The sequence below is a fragment of the Bubalus bubalis genome, chromosome 6 (genome assembly GCF_019923935.1).
Source record: "Bubalus bubalis isolate 160015118507 breed Murrah chromosome 6, NDDB_SH_1, whole genome shotgun sequence".
Lineage (NCBI taxonomy): Eukaryota > Metazoa > Chordata > Mammalia > Artiodactyla > Bovidae > Bubalus > Bubalus bubalis.
In genome coordinates this window covers 43547579-43566430 of record NC_059162.1, presented here as the reverse complement: position 1 = coordinate 43566430, position 18852 = coordinate 43547579, and the positions used below count along the sequence as shown (strand labels likewise).

The 18852-nt window shown below is 39.1% G+C and overlaps 1 protein-coding gene and 1 long non-coding RNA gene across 2 annotated transcripts in view; one reads left to right on the top strand and one right to left on the bottom strand.

Annotated features, from left to right (window-relative positions):
- Positions 1–9861: 9861 nt before the first annotated feature.
- LOC112585615 lies at positions 9862–15829 on the bottom strand. Its single transcript, XR_003110097.3, has 3 exons — positions 15711–15829; positions 12565–12788; positions 9862–11537 (listed from the first exon to the last, which is right to left on the bottom strand). It is a non-coding gene; the product is annotated as an uncharacterized LOC112585615 (long non-coding RNA).
- Positions 15830–15884: 55 nt separating this feature from the next.
- The window catches only part of AGL (amylo-alpha-1, 6-glucosidase, 4-alpha-glucanotransferase), a 100491-nt gene continuing 97523 nt past the window's right edge, over positions 15885–18852 (top strand). Inside the window, exon 1 of the mRNA XM_006049778.4 lies at positions 15885–16008. The gene's annotated coding sequence lies outside the window, so the exon portion shown is untranslated. The remainder of the gene's footprint in view (positions 16009–18852) is intronic.

The following is an 18852-nucleotide window of genomic DNA, read 5'->3' as shown; positions in this document are numbered from 1 at the left end:
TTAAAAAAACTTGGAGATGATCTGAAGTCAAAAAAGTCTACTCCAGTGTAAATACATAGAGGATAACTCTTTGTGGCATAGGACGTTGCTTTCTGATAATAATTCTTTTCCAGTGAGATATTTCCTTGTTGTGCTGCACTGTCCTGCTCTTTGTAGAAAGTCTAAGCCTTCCATTCTCCAGCTATTAATATAGAAGCCCTGTTCTACCTATTACTAATGATAATAAAAAAAATTCCACTGCACATTTCCAAAGTTGCAGCAGGAAGCAGATATAAGGTATGAGAGTGACTCCACTGTGTAAGGCTGTGATTAGATGAGTCACTCCCGATCCCAATGGAATGAAGCATTTTGCCTTTGAAGAAAATAAATGCCAACAGGGGAAAGACTCAGAGTATTACCCCATTTTAGTAATAGTTCTGCTTCTTTGGGCTTCCCAGGTGGCCCTAGTGGTAAAGAACCTGCCTGCCAATGCAGGAGACATAAGAGATGCAGGTGTGAACCCTGGGTCGGGAAGATCCCCTGGAGGAGGGCATGGCAACCCACTCCAGTAATCTTGCCTGGAGAATCCCATGGACAGAGGAGCCTGGTGAGCTACAGTCCATAATATAACAAAGAATCGGACATGACTGAAGAGACTTAGCACGCGTGCATGCACTGCTTCTTCAGGTTGGCAGGTAAACTAGAGAAGCTTGGCTTAAAATGAAGGTGAAAAGGCAAAGGAGTGTGGTGAAAAGAGCACTAGATCATTTTAGACAAATCACTTATCCTATCTGCTCTTGTTACCTCAAAAGTAAAAGTAAGGGGTTACAACCAGAATCATATATTCTTTAAGGTGTCATGTTAAATTCTGAATGCAGTTTCTGGTGGCCAAGAAGAGGCACATAATGGACTAGAAAAATATTAGATTTTTAGGTGGTCAATTTAAAAAAAATTATCACTTCCAACAAATATTTTGTCAACTAACCTACTGTATCGCAAAGATTGTACTAGGCACTAACTTATATTTGTATAAGGAGGTTCTAAATCTACTGTAATATATTGTGTCTTCCTAGGTGGGTGAGAAAGAAAGAAGGAAGGAAGGAAAGAGGAAGGGAAAGGAGGAGAAAGGGAATAAATAAAGGGCACAATTACCTGGTAAACCCATGTGCCTGTAGACATGCAGTCTTGTAGTTTTCCAGACATCTGAGCATGTAATTTGTCCCATAAGACTCTTGAGAGTCCCTTGGACTGCAAGGAGATCCAACCAGTCCATCCTAAAGGAGATCAGACCTGGGTGTTCATTGGAAAGACTGATGTTGAAGCTGAAACTCCAATACTTTGGCCACCTCATGTGAAGAGTTGAGTCATTGGAAAAGACCCTGATGCTGGGAAAGATTGAGGGCAGGAAGAGAAGGGGACAACAGAGGATAAGATGGTTGGATGGCATCACCGACTCAATGGACATGGGTTTGAGTGAACTCCGGGAGTTGGTGATGGGCAGGGAGGCCTGGCATGCTGCGATTCATGGGGTCACAAAGAGTCAGACACAACTGAGTGACTGAACTGAACAACACTGTATATTTTATGAAGATAAATTTGGTTCAGGCTTCCATAAACACCTGCACTCTTAGATTTTCAACTTCCCTTGATGTTAATAAACACCCAAAATATAATTATAGCCCTCATCTTTTATATAATAATCAATTCCAGTCTTGTTTTCTTGTTTTCAAGCTAATTGAGCATCTCTCCATTCAAAAACTGAACTCACTCTATTTTTCTCCTAGTCAGCTGAATAATAGTCTCCAAAAAGTTATCTACATGCAAATCTCCAGAACCTATGAATGTTACAAGGCCAAAAATAGTGTGGGGGGTGGGAGTGTTGCAGATGTCACTGAGTTGTTATCTTGGATTATCCAGGTGTGCCCTAACTGCAATCACAAATGTTCTGGAAAGGGAGGCAGGAGGGCAGCTTCAACATCAGAAGAAAAGACAGTGTGACCCTGGAAGTAAACACTCAAGAATGACAGCAGCCTCACAGAAACTGGAGAAGCAGGGAACAGATTTTCACCTGGAGCCTGTGCAGGGTGTGTGCTAACCTCCTGACTTTGGCCTGCTGATATTGGTTTTGGGCTTTTGGTCTCCAGAACCATGAGAGAATAAATTTCTGTTGTTTTAGCTACCACGTTTATGGTAATTTATGTTGAATAGTAATAAATATTGAGGTTGCAAAGAACAAAGAGTTTTATTGGGGGTCTAAGGAACTGCAATTTGGGAGACACAGATTGGGAGAAAACCAAAAGAGTGTTCTGGAGAAGAGAAAGAGTCAGGGGCGCACAAAGATAAAAGCCACACAGCCTGCCAAAGAACCATGACTGCCCCTGACACAAGGCAGGAAACATCTGCCCTCGAGGAATCACGAGCTGCTCTAGGGCAAGGGCCCAGCAGGCAGATAGGCTGCCAAGAGTCCTCTGGAGTAACAACGGTCCAACAAGGATGCTGAGTAGGACAAGAATCAAAAGGCCAGATTTCATCCAGGCCAAGACGCACACAATTCACACCTTCTCAGTGGCCTCCTGGTCCACTTTAGAGAGTTTTCTTAGCAAAACCAACTCCATTCGTTTATTTTCCTTTCACATCTGTTACAGTGGCCACAGGAAACTTGATCAATTTCTCTTTCCAATTTCTTCTTTGTTTTTTCAATTAGCAGTACCTATTTTCCTCACCACACAAGCTAAACCTGGAGATGACTTTCAACTTTTTGTCTTTTTCATATTTTATAGCTCAGAATTTTTCATCTCAGTGCCACAACCAAATTGTTAGTGGATTATATAATCTTAGTGGTCACAATCAGAAAAAAATGTTAGGGAAATAAAATAGAAAATATCAGAGAAAATACCTTTATATGAAAAGGGTAAGGAATTGGTGTTTCATGAGCTTTTGTGATTATGAGTAGATATGTCCTGGTTTGTAAGATAAGATGTATTTCTCACTGTGGGTAACAGCCCCAAATGTTGAAACCAACTGCTTTTCATCTCCCCAAGTCAATTATCAGTTCCTTCTTTCTCAGTATTTTTGGGGATGAAAAAACTTTCTTCTGTCCTTCTAAATTCTTCACAATGGTCTAAGAATTAAACTGACATGAGAGAGAAAAACAAGAAAAGTTTAATAACGTGTGCCCCTGGGAGAGATGCAGGAAAACTGAGTTACTTGCCAAAATGACCTAAATCCTCACCTTGAATTCTGTCTTCAGCTAGAGACAAATGAGGATGTTGGGAGTAGTCGGTTGGAGACTTTAAAAAGGAGGAAGGTAACTGACATAGAGATAGAATAGTAAACGTTTGGTAAATGGGCCATGTAGAAGCTCTGGGACGCAGAGTGGACTCTGACCCCTGGGCCCAGCTGAGTTCCCCCTCAACACCACCCATATCTCTGGTGATAACTCTATTCTGGGAACAGGCCCTTTAAATTATTTAGACAGCCAACAGGTTGTAGAAGAGAGACTTCCTGAGTCTTCTCTTACTTAAAAATGATCAGCCTAAATTAATCCTCATGCCAAAGAGGATTTGGGGGTGGCAAATTTTGCACCCCTATAATACTTACATGTAGGCCTTCTTTCCACAGACTTTAGACTATCGAGGGCCAGACACAAAAACAGAACATGTAAAAGAAAGGGAATATGGAAAGAAGGAAAAAAAAAAAAACACCAAGCAGTCTAAAAATAGTGAATCTTTTTGTCTATTTGTTGCATAAGTTAATTCACTGATAGCTAACTATCAGTGTGCTAGGCTGGACAGTGTGCCATTGAACAACTGGAGGGAGTCAACAAATATAAAAATCTCAGTAGGTTATGGATTCTCCAGGAATTTGATAATCCCTATGGAGCAAACTGCTGCCATGTCTGTCCATTGGTTTCCAGCTCTGATAGGCACATGTGCACCGATACTCCCCTCCAGTCTCTTACCTTCCATCATCCGACAAAAGAGCTGACTACTGATCACAGTGATCTGAGTGCTTGGGAGAGTTGCTTGTAACTAAATGCTTCCAGTGTCTTCTCTGGGTCTAAATATTTAACACACTGTTCTCTGCTGCCCCCAGTAAGCCAAGTTTGTTCTGTAGCCTAAAAATGAGATATTTTCTTTTAAGATGCTGACAATAAGACTCTAAATTCAGAACACTGAATAAATTCCTAACTTGAATCGCTAATAACTTTACTTCTCTGAGAGCAAAGGAAGCAACAACCAGAACTGTATCTCTTGAGTCAATTCTGATCAACAGAGAAAAACTGGTGAACCCAAGACAGGAAATTTGAGGGGAAGAGGAAGAATTGGAAGTGGTAGCATCTATTAGGATGGGAAGATTAGTGGGAAAAGGAAAGAGCAGATTTGAAGGATGGGAAGCAAGAGCTGAGTGATGGACATTTTAAGTTTTAGATGCCATTAAAATAGCCAAGTGAAGCTATCTGTTGATAGATATGTATGAAAATAAAATATTTGAGTCATTGGTACTACAAAGTGAGCATGGATGGAAAAAAGAAGAGATCTGACAAAATGAGCCTTGGAGTTCACTAACATTTAGAGGTTGGGAAGAACAGGCACATATACACATAAATCTTCCAATTACATTATTCTCCAATTAAAAACACCTATCATGACAAAGAAAAAATTGTAGTCCCTTCCTTGATTAATAAAACTCTAGGATAACATGGTCTTAGAGATAATAAATTTCTCTCAAGTTTTCTCTCTCACCATAGCTGGAATATCTCCTTCTTCAAGGAAGTCTCAGCTATTAAGCTCTTTTCCCATGCTCCTCATTACACCATGCTCACCCAGATATCTAGGATAATCTCTCTCACTGAAAGTCAACTGATTATGAACTTGAACCACATCTACAAAACACCTTCATAGCAATGTCTGGCTTAGCATTTGATGGAATAACTGGGGATTATAACCTAGCACAGACAACACAATACTGCTGCTGCTGCTGCTGCTGCTGCTGCTAAGTCACATCAGTCATGTCCAACTCTGTGCGACCCCATAGAGGGCAGCCCACCAGGCTTCCCCGTCCCTGGGATTCTCCAGGCAAGAACACTGGAGTGGGTTGCCATTTCCCTCTCCAATGCATGAAAGTGAAAAGTGAAAGTGAAGTCGCTCAGTCGTGTCCAACTCTTAGCGACCCCATGGACTGCAGCCTGCCAGGCTCCTCCGCCCATGGGATTTTCCAGGCAAGAGTACTGCAGTGGGGTGCCATCACCTTCTCCACAACACCATACTACTGTATCTAAAACACAGCTCCATTTAACTCTCCTTCCTTACTCTGCTTTATCTTCTTCACAGAACTTATCACTACCTTACATTATGTCTATATATTTATTTCTCTATTCATGTATTGGCGATCTTGTTTTCTAGAATGTAAGATCTGTCAGGGAAAGAATTTATCTTTCGTCTCTGATTTTAACCATTTGTTCAAATAATCTCCTATTTTGGACATTGTGTTTCATTCTGCTGTTTCATTATTATGACCAACATTAATATAAACATCTTTGTATATACATACATTCTGGGTCACTTTTCCAATATTTAATTTTTTAAAGTAATCTTTTTTAATGTCATTTTTATTAATTTTGTCAAGTTATACTTACAGAAGTATAATTCTAAAAAGAGTGTAATTTTCCCTTTTTAGTGTAGAGTTCTGTGATTTCTGACATATGCATGAAACATATGCAATCATGTAGCCACCACAATCAAGAAATAGAGCGTTCTCATCACCTCAGAAAGTCCCTTTGTGACCCTTTAGTCAACATTGCCACCCTGAAAACCATTTGTATTAGTTTGTGAGGATTTCTGTAAGAAACTACCACAAACTGAATTTCTTAAAGAATGGAAAATCTACAGCTCAAAATCCAAAATCAAGTAGTCAGCCAGTTTGGTTTTTTCCAAGGGCTGAGAGGGAAGAATCAGCTGCAGCCCTCTCTCCTTTGTTTATAAATGACTGATTTCTTCCTATGTCTCTTTACATCATCTTCCCTCTATATGTCTCTGTGTCCACATTTTTCTTTTTTACAAGAACAGCAGTGATACTGAATGAGGGTCTACCTAAAGGCTTCTTTTTAATTTGATTTCCCCGGTACAGACACTATTCCAGTAAGGTCACATTCTGAGATCCCAGAGCTAGGACTTCAACATGGGAATTTTGGGGCAACACATAATATCATTAATTTGCTTTCTCTCCTTATAGATTTGCTTTTTCAAGAATATCATACATATCATACATAAATGAAATGATAGCCTCTATGGCCTTTTGCATCTGGCATCTTTCACTTAACATAGTTATTTGAGATTCATCCATGTTACACGCATCAGAAGTTCGTTCCTTGTTATTGCTGAATAATTTTCCAGTGTATGTATATACTAGTTTGTTTATCCATTCACCACCTGAAAGACATTTGAGCTGTTTCCAGTTTGCAGCAATTAGAAATAAAGCCACTATAAATATTTACATCTGCATGTTTAACTTAACAAGAAACTGCCAAACTGTTTTCCAAAGTGACTGTACCATTTTTTTTTTCATTCTAACCAACAATATGTGAGGATTTAAACAATGAAGGAAATTTCATTTTGTGACATCATTTGGTAATATATAAGGATATTAATTCAGCATTACAGAAATGATGGACTCATGGTGGGTATAGTTTTAACTCAGAGGTTTTCTGCCTACACCACTCCACCCCAAGAAAAGCTCTTTGTAAACAGCTTACTCAGAGAAAAGGAGACATTCTTCTAATTGCAGCAAGTTGTTTATACATATTTAGTTCTTAAAATTTTATCAAAATAAAACATGGTTTTTAAAATCCAAGTAGTATAGAAGCCTTAGAATGAAAAGCAATGGGCTTCCCAGGTGGCTCAGTGGTAAAGAATCCATCTACCAAACAGGAGATGCAGGTTGAATTCCTGGGTCAGGAAGATCCCCTGGAGAAGGAAATGGCAACCCACTCCAGTATTCTTGTCTGGAAAATCCCATGGACAGAGGACCCTGGAGGGCAAACTCCATGGTGTCACATAAGAGTTGGACATGATTTAGCAACTGAACAACAGCAACAACAATAATGAAAAGCAATCATTCTGTGTTCTTCTGTCTAGTACCATCAGTTCCCAAACCTAGGGGCAAAATCTTTTTTATATGTATCTGCTTTGGTTCTTCTGGTGGTTAATATCATTTTTCTTAATGATATACTCTTCCTACTATTTCTTGATATATCTTAAGACATTTTTAATTAATTTCCTGCCACTCTGCTCACTTCTTCCCCCTATAAGTTCATATTACTATTTTTAGTTCTATGGGGAAGAGCCTGTGGCAACCCACTGCAGTATACTTGCCTGGAGAATTCCATGGACAGAAGAGCCTGGCGGGCTACATGAAGTTGCAAAGAATTGGACAGAACTCAGCAACTATCACTTTTGCTTTCACTTTTCACTTTCACTGGCTGCTTGTGTGACTTAATATATAAAATTCTAATAGTCTCAAATACAGACATCATCCTTTGAATTTCTCCTATAGTAGATGGGGATAATAGGACCTCTAGCATGCTATATTCATTCTTTTCCCCATCCCCTCCTGTCTTCTGTTAATAACTTGGTCAAGGTGAATAACATTTACATTCTATTCTGTAACCATAATTAAGTCTTGCCTGCTTTGCCTGTAAATTTATTTCAAAATTGAAAACAATAAAGACATCTCAGTTCAGTTCAGTCGCTCAATTGTGTCTGACTATTTGCAACCCCATGGGCTACAGCATGTCAGGCTTCCCTGTCCATCACCAACATCTATATTACAATTATTATTTTAACATTTTTCATTGAAGAGTCAGGATAGATTTCCTAATTTATGTCTCCAAAGTCTTGATCCAAGTGCCACTCAGCATGACAATGTACAATACAGACTCTCTTTTCTTACTGCTCTACCCATTGTTATAAATCAGACAATTTTGTGTTGCTTCACACTTGGAGCATTGACTTTTCCATAGTGTTTAATGTTTCACTGTTTTGCCTTGGGGTTTCTTAGAATCTTCTTTGTTTTTTATAGTATAAAGAAATAAATGCACTCCACACAGTATCCTTAGTATCATCCAGTCTCTTACTCATTCCATTTATTGGAATCACATAGCCTGATTTGTGAGTATTATTCACATTACTCAGATATGAACTCATTTGGTGTTTTTTTGTTTATTTGTTCATTGTCTTCCTTACACACACACACACACATACACATCATGTTTCAATTAAAATGTAAATGTCAAGACAGCAGAGATCATCAGTCTTATTTTCCACTGTGCCTAGAATTAGTACATCCACTCAGAGAGGGGCTTGATTCACTCTCAAGTTCATTTCCACTAGCACACAAACATGTATTTCTCCCATCTTGACAAAATTTTCCTTGGTTTCATTTCTCCTGCCTAAACTATTCTAATTTTTTATGCTCCCTATTGCAATATAATGTAAGTGTTCCCTATACTCTTTATATTAGTCTGCTCTGCATAAAAACATTAATACCATAGACTCAGTTCAGTTCAGTTGCTCAGTTGTGTCCAACTCTTTGCGACCTCACAAATTGCAGCACGCCAGGCCTCCCTGTCCATCACCATCTCCCAGAGTTCACTCAAACTCACTTCCATCGAGTCAGTGATACCATCCAGCCATCTCATTCTCTGTCGTTCCCTTCTCCTCCTGCCCCCAATCCCTCCCAGCATCAGAGTCTTTTCCAATGAGTCAACTCTATGGCTTAAATAATACATGGACATGTATTTCTCACAGTTCTGGAGACTGAGAAGTCTAAGATGAAGGTACCATCTGATTTGGCTCCTGATTACAGCCTTCTTCCTGACCTGCAGACTACCACTTTGTTTCTATGTCCTCACCTGGCCTTCCCTTGCTGTGAAAGAGCAAGTCTCTCACTTCCTCTTCTTGTAAAGCCACTAATCTCATTCTGAGGGCCCCACCCTTATGACTTAATCTAACCCTAATTATCTCCCAAAGTCTCTATTTCCAAATACCATCACACTGAGGGTTAGGGTGTCAACATATGAATTTGATGGGACACAAAGATTCCACCCCTAGCTCTTCAAAATTCATATCCTTCTCATAGGCAATATACATTCATTCCATTCTAACAGTCCCAAAGTCTAACTCATTCCAGCAAGAATTCTAAAGTCTAAAGTCCAAAGTGCCATCTAAATAACATCTAAATCAAGTAAGTATGAGTCTCCAAGTATCCTGAGGCATAACTCCTCTCCAGCTGTGAACCTGTGGAACCAGGCAAGTTTCCAAACCAGGCAAGCTTCCAAAATATGCCAGGCCAGGCATAGGATAGATACTAGCATTCCAAAAGGGAGAAACGGGAAAAAAGGAAAAAATGGTAAATCCCAAGCAAATTCAAAATCTAGCAAGGTGAATTTCCCTCAGATCTTAAAGTTCAGGAATAATCCTTTTTGGTTCAATGCTCTGCCTTACCCACTTCCTTTTGTAGCTCTGCTGGTGGAGGGAGTAGGGGGAAGAGAGGGAAGGGGAAGATTTGAGAGGGTGAGTCATGCCTCCAAGACTCTGCAGGGTGGTCCCAGTCTCATAGCTCCAGAGGGCACTCCTAATTCTCAGGCTGCGTTTGGAGGCCAGAGGCTATCTGCCTTATTGAGACTAAGGTAGAGGCCCTGAGGATCTCTAAATCATTTTTCCCTCTTCTTGGAGAGCAGCACACATTCACTACCAAACAGTTCTATCCTCCTGTCTGGTCAAATCCAAGAAATCCAATAGTCTTCCTTTTTTTAATTTAATTTTTATTTTATGTTGGTGTATAATTGACTTATAATTTTGTTAGTTTCAGATGTACAGCAAAGTTATTCAGTTATACATATACATATTTTCATTCTTTTTCAGATTCTTTTCTCATATAGGTTATTACAGAATATTGAGGAGAGTTCACTGTGCTATACACTAGGTCCTTTTTGATTATTTATTCTATATTTAGTTATGTATATATCTTAATCTCAAACTCTGAATTTATCCCTCTCCCCAACCATTTTGCTTTGGTAACCATTAGTTTCCTTTCAAAGTCTGTGAGTCTGTTTCTGGTTTGTAAATAATTTCATTTGTCTCATCTTTTCAGGTTCCACATATAAGTGATGTCATATGATATTTGTCTCTCTCTGTCTGACTTACCTCTCTTAGTATGATCATTTCCAGGTCCATCTATGTTGCTTCAAGTGGCATTATTTCATTCTTTTTTATGGTTAAGTAATATTCCATCATATTTACTATGCACCACCTCCTCTTTATCCACTCCTCTGTTGATGGTCATTTAGGTTGTTTCCATGTCCTGGCTATTGTAAACAGTACTGAAATGACCACTGGAGTACATGTGTCTTTTTTTGAATTATATTTCTACTCATAGTCAAGTATTTCACAGGGCATGAAACATTTTTTAAATGAAGAATAAAGTTTAATGTCAATCTAATAACTATAGCTACAGTAGTATCAATGCAGCGGTCCCTAAACTTTTGGCACCAGGGACTGGTTTTATGGAAGGCAATTTTTCCACTGACTGGGGTTGGTGGGGTGGGATGGTTTCAGGATGATCCCAAGTGCATTACATTTATTTTGCACTTTATTTCTTTTACTATTACTTTGTGATATATAATGAAATAATTATACAACTCATCATAATGGAGAATCAGTGGGAGTCCTGAGCTTGTTTTCCTGCAACTAGAGTAGCTGTAGATACAGATGAAACTTCTCTTGCTCACCCACTGCTCATTGCTCTGAAGTACTGATCTGTGGCCCTGGGGGAGTTGGGGACCCTTGGTATAATGCATCTGGAAATTGACAAATTATCTGACATATTGTGAGCTCTTAGCTTAGGCCAAGCTGCACCACTGCTGGATTTAAGAGTGTTCAGGCTTATTTGGGGAACGACATAGGCAGGCTCCACAAAGCTCCCTTTGTGTGAGGAGCTAAGGTCACCTGAGAGAGAACTTTTCCCAGAGCAATCAAGCACAACAAAGCTGATCAGGTAACAGACCTTTGGTGGAAGGAGAAGGACAATTCTGAGCACAGAGTGGTGATTGTCAGTTATATTTATTTCCGAGAACAATCTCCAGGGACTTATACTGCAGTCCTGTGAAGAGGGGAGTGATGTAAGCAAAACCACAAAACTGCATATTCGTTACCTATTGTCTATAACAAATTAGCACACATTTAGTGGCTAACAACAACACACATGTACCATCTCGCAGAACCTGGGTATAGCTCACCAGACCCTCTGCTTCAGGGTCTCTCGTGAAGCTTCAATCAAGGTTTCCAGCATCTCATCTGAAAGCTCAACTGGAGAGGGATCTGCTCCCAGCTTCACATGCTTGTTAGCAGGAGTCAGCGATCTCTGTCCTGCTGGACTGGGGGCCTCCGTTTCTTGCCTGCTGACAGCCAGTAGTTGCCCTAAAGTTCATTTTCACTGGGTCTCCCAGACACGGATGCTTGCTTCATGCACTCAAGTCCAGAGGCAGTCAGGGTACTCTGCTAGCAATACGGAAATTACAGCGTTATGTAATTTAATTATGAAAGTGACACCCAATCGCCTCTGCCATAGTATGTCAGTTAGAAGCTAGACACAGGTCCCACCCACGATAACGGTAAAATGGTGACATGGGGCATGAATAAAAGGAAACAGATAAGTGGGGACCATTTTAGAGTTTCTCTGCCTCAAACTGATTTCAGAGCTCAAAGTCACTGAGGTCTCAGCAACATGGTTTTAGTACTATTTTAACAGAGTACTACAGAAGAGAAGAGTACTTAGTGATGGAATCTCCTTGTGAGTCTGAGAGCGCAGAGGAGCTTGAGGGGATTTAGGAGCCAATCTGAGGCCGAAGAGCACTAAAACACACTTAGAGTTCTTTGTACTTTGGCTTAGGATCAGCCTTAAGAGGGAAATACTCACATTTGAATTCAATAAATGTAAGTGCCCACATGGTGGCAGTAGACACCAGGAAATTCTAGGTATTAGCCCCCACTGAGGTAGACTGCTGCTGCTGCTAAGTCGCTTCAATCGTGTCCGACTCTGTGTGACCCCATAGGCAGCAGCCCATTAGGCTCCTCTGTCGCTGGGATTCTCCAGGCAAGAACACTGGAGTGGGTTGCCATTTCCTTCTCCAATGCATGAAAGTAAAAAGTGCAAGTGAAGTCGCTCAGTCGTGTCCGACTCTTAGCGACCCCATGGACTGCAGCCTACCAGGCTCCTCCATCCATGGATTTTCCAGGCAAGAGTACTGGAGTGGGGTGCCATTGCCTTCTCCGTGAGGTAGACTAGGACAAGTTTATCTTCCTATATGGCAACTCTTGTTTTCCTTTTTGTCTCATAACGTTTTTCTTAGAAGTCTCAAGAACTTCCAGGTCCTCTTCAAATGGATATGACAAGGGATTGTCTCCTCCTTTATTTATGTATACTCTACCACAGTCTCCTCAAGCCCCACAAACATGGGCTAATCCAGAGAGACTCCCTCAGAAATCTCTAGACTAGAAATAGGCACCAGTCTCTATTCATGTTTACCTCCAAGTCCCAGAGGGTACAAGCCAAGTTCTCCTAGTAATTTCATCACCATACTTCCATGACAGCTCCAGGGGAGACCTGCGTGTTCTGTGGCTCAGCAAGCATCCAAGTGAGAAATAAAATGCCCCTCTCTGGCTTCTTGCAGCAAGCTTAGCAATCTTTCCAATTAGCTCTCTCAATGCTCTCCTGTGTAGATCTGATAGATTCAGCCCCAGGGAAAATGACTGGGGGAAGAAATGAAAAGAACAAAGATTCTGGAGTTATGATCAGTTTGAATAGACTCCTTTTCTATAAGACTACCCTCATGAATCAGCTACTGCTGGTGCTCCAGGTCCTAGGCAGCCCTAAAGCAAAGCCTGTTATGCAGGAAAAAATTCTGAACTAAAAACAAGCACCTCCATTAGAGTCATCAACAAGAGAGCCAAAAAGGTGGTCTGGATCAATTCCAGCCTCACTCTCACCTGTTCCTAAGTACTGATAAGAAGAACACAAGGATTTCTGGACAAATAAAAGGAGGGCCTTGAGGGAAATGGGCCAGAACTGCTGCTATTATAGGCCTGTAGGTTCCCACGTTCTGTTCTATGGCACTAATGGGAGCTATTTCCACCCCAAACTTTAAAAATGTTTAGCCTCAATTACTTATTTTTAAATATTAGGGTTTTTAAAGGTTTCACAACTGGAGATAAGTGGGCCAACGCAATATTCTTCACACCCTCAGGCAGCCTCCATCCGTCTAATGCAGCTGTCTGCTGAAATCTGCCAACAGGACAGTTAAAAATAGATGGCAGCTCCCTTAAAAGAGTTGCAGGATTGATTTATACAGTCTTCCATAGTTATTTGTCTAGCTCAGTTGTCTCCAAACATTTTGCCTGTATACATGTAAAAGAAATTTGAAAAAGAATGCATCATTCACGAATTTTTTAAGTTGGCTAATATTTTTTAATATGTTTAAAAGTTAATTTATCCTTGGATTAATATTACCTTCATGACTAGAATGAGTCAGTATTTAGCTATTCTGGTTTTTCATTTATATTTATAGCACTAAAAAAAAATCTTATTTTTAAACGTAAGTAGATGAGAATGAGTTTTGTTAGTCAAATTTATGATATATTAATATATTTTATATCTGATAACTAGAATAACAACATCAGAGAAGGAGAACTTGATTTAATAAAACTGGTTTTCTGAAGTTTAGGGTACAGTATCATAGGTGATTTTTTTTTAAATATTTTATTTTACATTCCTTATATATTAGTTTAGGTCCTACTTTTTTAAGAGCATGAAAAAGAATGGTGGGGAAAACAGAAAGACAAATAGGAAGAGAAATAGAAAACATATCAAGTCTAGGGATGGATTCAGGTTTTGTTGGTCTAAAGCTTATATGAGATCCAGACCTCTTTGTGAAAAGAATACATTATAAATTTAAAAAATTAGGTGGAAAAGTAAATACTTAAATAATATTAGAATAAAATTATGACAAATTATACATTTTAAAAGGATAAATTCCACAAACATCATGTAACTTAGAAAATATAAGAATAACAATATTAATTCATATCTCTAACAATTTTTCTACACTTATTGGCTCAATACTTTTAATCATCTCTTCAAATGACAATTCATTTTTATATCATTTTCCATGGGAAAATAGATAATCAAGTGTGTTTTCCTCAATATAGTTGATACATTTTATTACTGATAGTTTAGAAGAGCTACTTTTTGTTTCATCATTATCGGCAGTTATTGGTTAAGCCACATCTATCATTTTCTCCCAGTTTCTTTCTTAGGAGGTGCTTCTTGCCAGGGCAAGACTTAAGAGTCTCCACTCCTTTGACTGGCCAGGCTATAGCTATGGCGTGGGGGCTCAGCACCAGGGCCAGCTCCACCAGGTCCTCCCTGCCCCCCTTTATCCCCTACCCCAGTGAGTGTGTTGCTCTGCTATGACTCCCTCAGGAGTAATTCATTATTTGGTAATAATGAGAGTATGAAAGAGTAAGGTAGTCAAACAACCACAGTTCATCACTGCAACTGTCCCATGCTACTGAATTTGGAACATCCCCTAAAGGGTGAAACTACTCCTTTACTAATGCCATGCCTCACCCTTACTAGACATTCATACAAGACAGGAAAAGGCAATGGCCTATGAAAGGTTTCTAAGAGCCTTCTCCAATACCAATACTCTGACTGTTCCTCTCAAGATTGTTTATCCCGAGTGATGCATCCTGGAAGATTTGGGATGAATAAGAGATATTTCTTTTGAAAAGTTGGGAAATAGTGACTATAAAAGAATTTGAGAAAGGGAAAAGGAGAAACAGCATTCATATAAATTCTCTAATTGCTGAATATATTGTTCTCTGATTTGAGCCAACATCGATATAATTACTTCCATTATTCAAATCTTCTGTATCTTTTCTAATATTTTATCTGCTTAACCTATCATCAATTTTGTGATACATGTTGAAATATTCCATTGTGATTGTAGATTTATCAGTTTCTCCCTATAGTTTTATCCACTTTTGCTTTGTAAATATTGAGTATATATTATAGGCATATACAAGTTTAATGTTACTGTTATATATTTTTAGTCAGTTGAATCTTATTCCAGCTTTTATCCTATTATATTGTAATTACTAGTTTATTTGTATGTTTTCCATTAGAGCATTGACCTATGAGAAAGGTCAGTGTTTGACTCATGAGTAAATACTTGCTATCACTATTATAGCTCAGGCTCTAATTACCTCTTTCCTGACTATTAATATAACTTCCTAACCAGTACTAAACTGCCAATTTCAGCCCCTTGACATTTCTATCAGATTAATCTTCTTTGAGAACAGCTCTGATATTAACGTCCTTTTTTAAAACTGTGGGTTCCTGCTGCTCACTCAATACAGTACAAACTCCATAACTCATCATTCAAATTTCTCAATGACCTGAAATTCACTCATTTTCTCCTCACATACTATGAAACCGGTCAGAATTTGACTATATTCTGAAATCCTCATTAGCCCTACATAGATCCTACATCCTGTCTGCTTTCCACATACACTATTCAGATCATGGCATAATTTTCCTCCCCATCTCTGCAAGTCCAGATCATTTTAAAACCAATCTTAAAAGCCTCTTCTGAAAGTTTTTGGTATACTCACCCCAATAAAAATATTTTCTCCTCCTTTTTAATGGTGTTATGAATTGGATGTTGGTGTTCTCCCAAAAATTCATATGTTGAAGGCTCAACACCCAGTGTGACTGTATTTAGAGACAGACCCTATGAGGAGTGATAAAGGTTAAATGAGGTCATAAGGGTAGAGCTCTAATCTGATAGGGCTGGTGCTCTTATAAGAAGAGGAAGAGACCCCAGAGCTCTCTGCCTCCACCATGTGATGACACAGTGAGAAGATGACTGTCTGCAAACAAAGGAAAGAGCCCTCACCAGGAATAAAACCGGTGAGGTTTTTTTTTTTTAATCGGCACCTTGATCTTAGACTTCCCGGCCTCCAGAACTGTGAGAAATACATTTCTGTTGTGTAAGCCACCCAGTGTGTAGTGATGTGTTATGACAGCCTGAGCTAATACAAATGACAATATACTACTTTAGGAATATCTCTTCTTAAGTTTAGATTTGTTTGCATTGAATTATCGCTGCTCATGTGGCACAGGTATTTCTCAACTATTAATGTCCAATAACTCATAATGAGTCAAAGAATCCAGCAACCTCTAAACCAAAGTAATAATTTCATATGCTTGCTTGCCAGCCATGTTTGCTTGTCAGATTTATATTTATTTGGTACCTTGTCATCAAAAACTCGAGTCCTTAACATGTTGGTTACAAGATATGTGTGCTATTTTAAAACCTAAAATGATTCTTTGTTGTATAATCCTTAAGCTCCGAGACTAAAATGTTCATTTTCATGGTTTGTTATGAAAACTTATGTCTACTTCTTATGTATTTAATACAGAAATTTGAATTTGACTATATTCTTCACTTATGAAATATTTGAGTAATATTTTAACTGAAAGTCTCTGACTTCACTGATTCTGTTATAATGAACTCATCCAGCATAAAATATTGTTTGAATTCTAGAATTAAAAATAATTACCTGTTTCCCTTCTTGCATAGGTTGTACAAATAGAAACAGTGAATGACTATTTAAACAATTGAATAGAATCATTTTTAAAAACACAATGCAGACTCTCTACTTTTTCACTTATACAAATGTGCTTTACATGTATATAGCATTTCTTTTGTCCAAACATTTTTATTTATACGTGACTCTGAGAGTTACTGCATGCCTGCAATGTCTCATGAACTGTGTTGACACTGAGGAAAAAATCATGAGCAAAATGTAGGAGAGACAGATGAAAACTAAATTCCAAAAATTATAGGTGATAGTGCTTACTATGCTCCAAGCCATGTTCTAAGCATTATATAAATCATTTAAGGCCCATAAAAACTCTTAAAATAGGTTGTATTACTATTCCCATGTTAAGGAAATTGAGGCACCAAGAATTTAAGACCCAAGATTCCAAGCCAGGCAGTCTTGGCTCGAAAACACTTTCTTTTTATTTATTTTTAAATCCTTGCTTTTAAATACTCAACTCTACTCAATGGCCTCACTAACACACAAGTAAATGTAAAATTGCTGCTATATTATGCATTAATAAAGAGATATACGGAGGCTAATAAGGGCCTCCATAATGGGGAGTTGGAGATGGACAGGAAAATCAAGGAAGGCTCCCTGAAGAAGTTTGCTTTGTATTATTCTAAGAACTAATTTTCTACTTCAAAAGATAGAGCCAGAAGCAGATTTTTTTCCCCTAAAAGAGAAGGGTATCATGTACAGATAAAGACTCACAAGCTATGGATAAACTATTATGTCCAGATTTTTGTTATTTCTGGTGGTGGGAGGATTGATGTGTTAACCACACTGAAGCCTGTTCATCATAACTTGAAGCAGAAGTCTAAAGGAGAAAATTAAAGCTCTGGATGGGGATGAGAGTCCCCAGAAAAACAGCAGAGTAAGAAGACAAGTTCAATTCAGTTCAGTCGCTCAGTCGTGTCTGACTCTTTGCGACCCCATGAATCGCAGCACGCCAGGCCTCCCTGTCTATCACCAACTCCCGGAGTTCAACCAAATCCACGCCCATTGAGTCGGTGATGCCATCCAGCCATCTCATCCTCTGCCTCCCCCTTCTCCTCCTGCCCCCAATCCCTCCCAGCATCAGAGTCTTTTCCAATGAGTCAACTCTTCGCATGAGGTGGCCAAAGTATTGGAGTTTCTGCTTTAGCATCATTCCTTCCAAAGAAATCCCAGGACTGATTTTCTTTAGGATGGACTGGTTGGATCTCCTTGCAGTCCATGGGACTCTCAAGAGTCTTCTCCAAAACCACAGCTCAAAATCATCAATTCTTTGGCGCTCAGTTTTCTTCACAGTCCAACTCTCACATCCATACATGACCACTAGAAAAACCATAGCCTTGACTAGACGGACCTTTGTTGGCAAAGGAATGTCTCCGCTTTTCAATATGCTGTCTAGGTTGATCATAACTTTCCTTCCAAGGAGTAAGTGTCTTTTAGTTTCATGGCTGCAATCACCATCTGCAGTGATTTTGGAGCCCCCAAAAATAAAGTCTGACACTGTTTCCACTGTTTCCCCATCTATTTGCCATGAAGTGATGGGACCAGATGCCATGATCTTCATTTTCTGAATGTTGAGCTTTAAACCAACTTTTTCACTCTCCACTTTCACTTTCATCAACATTTAATTGTCAATTGACAGGGGATGAACCTTAAAAATTTTTAAGAGAAAAAGAAGAGCTTTGGAGGAGAAATGAGAGGGAGAGAGAAGGAAAGAAAGAGTGAAAGAGAGAAAGAAAGGAAATAAGAAAGAAAAAAAACAATCTGAGAGGTAAAAGGAAAATCAAGAGACTTTTGTCAATAGAGGCAAGAGAAAAATATGACAGGAGAGGCTAACAATGTCAGATTCTACTGAGCTATCAGTCAAATAAAAAATGAGATTTAATATCATGAAAGTCATTGGTAACTCAACAGGAGCCATGGGAATAGAGCAATGATTCTCAATTTTGCGTCACAGGGGTCATTTGGTAATGTCTGAGGACATTTTTGGCTGTTACAGCTGCAGAGAGGGCTGTTACTGGCATCTAGTGAATAAAGACCAGAGATGCTGCTAAACATCCTAAAATGTGTAGGACGGTATTGCAAACAAAATATTGGCCTAACATGCCAATGGTGCCATGGTTAAGAAATCCTGAAGATAGAGCAATGTAGG